The sequence below is a fragment of the Cupressus sempervirens genome, chromosome 3 (genome assembly GCF_028749045.1).
Source record: "Cupressus sempervirens isolate cs-2001-9-10 chromosome 3, ASM2874904v1, whole genome shotgun sequence".
NCBI classification, from domain to species: Eukaryota; Viridiplantae; Streptophyta; class Pinopsida; order Cupressales; family Cupressaceae; genus Cupressus; species Cupressus sempervirens.
This window is the reverse complement of record NC_143120.1, coordinates 706647411-706649838: the sequence shown is the minus strand read 5'-3', so window position 1 is coordinate 706649838 and position 2428 is coordinate 706647411.

The window sequence follows — 2428 nt, the reverse complement described above, 5'->3', positions numbered from 1 at the left end:
CCTCTTTATAGCCCAACATTGTCATAGATTTGAACTCCTACTTCTTCTATCTGAAATCCCAAGGTACATGTGTTGAATCTTATCATTTATAGTTTCATAAGATGAGGAACTTGTTTTGATTCATGTGTCCAACCTCTATATCTTTGGTCTTCAGTGTAAATTCATGAATCAAAACTTATGTGTGACTCCTTTGAAGGTGAAGGTTACTAACTTAGGTGAGATATCTATTGTCGCTGATAGTGAAGATGCTATGATAATTTGTGCACTTGCGCATTATGCACCACACCTTCATGTTATGCGCACTTGCGCACCTTTGTGTTATGCACATCTTCATGCATTATGAAGTCCATTCCTTGATTTTTATTTTCTTCTCTTCGACTACTTGATCCTTTCTAATTAGAGACCAAGTGATCTAGATTATCCAAAACAATCAAATGTTTGAAACGTTTTCATTTTTTTTTTAACAAGCTTTTCTCTAGGCATTTTTTAATGGCTTTTTCGGAGGTCTTCTGCTCAAAATATCAAGTTGAAACTCTCATCGGTCCCTAAAATTGGTTAGCCAACTCACTATTTTAGGGACTAAAATTAGATTTTTATTTCTTCTTTCCAATGGTGTGAACAGTTTTGAATTTTGAGCTCTAGGTAAAAAGTTATGACACCGACAAGTTAATGATGCCTTTTTATCAGCACAAAGAAGCAAACGTTAGTTATCTTATGTTGGAAGACCCAAAACAAACCCAAACTGACAAAAAACCTAGCCCAAAACACTCGAAAATAATCAAAATGGTCAATTCCCCCCCACAAAGCCCTGGAATGTACACCAGGTGTGCTAAGTGCACTAGATGGTCATTTTAAGGCTATTTTAGTGCAGTTGTGCACCTGCGCACCTAGGTGAGGTGCACATGTGCATGTGTGTAGCTGTGTACATGCATGGGGCAAGTGCGAAGGGGGGAGGGAGACTTAAGTCCTTCATGTTTTGTTTAAAAAGGGTGTGCACATGTGCACCTTGATGGGTTGCACATGTGCGCACCCTTAACATTGCCTTAAGTTTTTTTTTGAAAGGTGTGCATGTGCGCACCTTGGGGAGGTGTGCGCATGCACACCTTTCCTTGAATATTTTAGTGTTGGACCCAGTGTGCACCCTTTGGAGGTGCACATGTGCGCAGGTGGGCATCTCCAAAGGGAGATAAGTGTGCACTCATGCATTCAACACACATGTGCACCTTGGATAGGTGTGCATGCGCCGCTAGTGCACAAGTGCACATTTATGCACTAAAACACTTAAAAATCTTCTTATTTTTCTCAGTTCTAACAACCCGTACTTGTCTAGTCAAAGATTAGGACTTGATCCAAATTTAGGAAGAGTTCCAAAATGACCCAGGCCTCGAACTAGGGGTTTGGGAGACTAAAAAAATACTAAGGGGTCCCCCATTACATTGTGAAACCACAACAAATAGCCCAACAAAAAGGGAAGAAATGACAAAGGCATTTCTTCATCAACAAGCACTCTTCTGACATGTTTCAAATGACAACTGAATTTCAAACACTTCAAGTAGCTTTCAAGTTCCTTGATAGTCAGAATATCAGAATCTCGAACCTTCAAGCTCAATGTGTGCTCAGTGTATTCATTTCCTTCAACTTCTCAAGGTGTAGTCTATCATGAGTATCTAGCAACTTGGAGAAAATATTTTGCTCCACTAGTCCATTCATCAGGAATCCTCATAGAACTTGTTTATCAATCACTTATCTGACTAGATGAGAGAATTCGTTCTAAGGGATCTTAACAAGTTATCTTTTTTTGCATTTCAAATCCTGAGTAATCTTTGGATTATTCTTCACAGAGAACACATGTTTCCATTTTATTCTTCCATCAAGCCATTTTGGAGGGCATATCCCTATTGTTAGATTACCTTTCTCAGACCTTTTGGAATCTTTCATTCTTAACACCATCTTTCTTTTTATTCTCTTTCTATAGCTTGACCATGCTTAGAGTGTGTGGCCAAGGCATTGGTGTTGTTTCTTAGATTATTTCTTTAGTTTGATAACCTATGTGTTCCTCTTTTGATGAACTTTTAGGAAACTCTCACGCAAAATAATGATCTTAGAAATTCTTTGAAGAGACCCTTTGTTTGAACCGATAAGTTTCTAATTGTCCCTCACTACTGTCCACCAAATTTTTTTTTTTTTAAATAACTAGATAATCAAATTTTCAATTTGTAAAGTGTTGAGAACTATCAATCTATCATTCTGATTTTAAGACTAGAAGTCCTCTACAACTACAAGCAACACATGCTTTCAGTTGGTACAAGAAACAAAATAATTTGAATGCTTTGACAAAGAAATACCTCTTCCCTAAAGTTGAGACTAGTTGGGATGGACCACATGTTGGGAACAACCCCAACAAAACATACTAACTCCCTAACTCAAA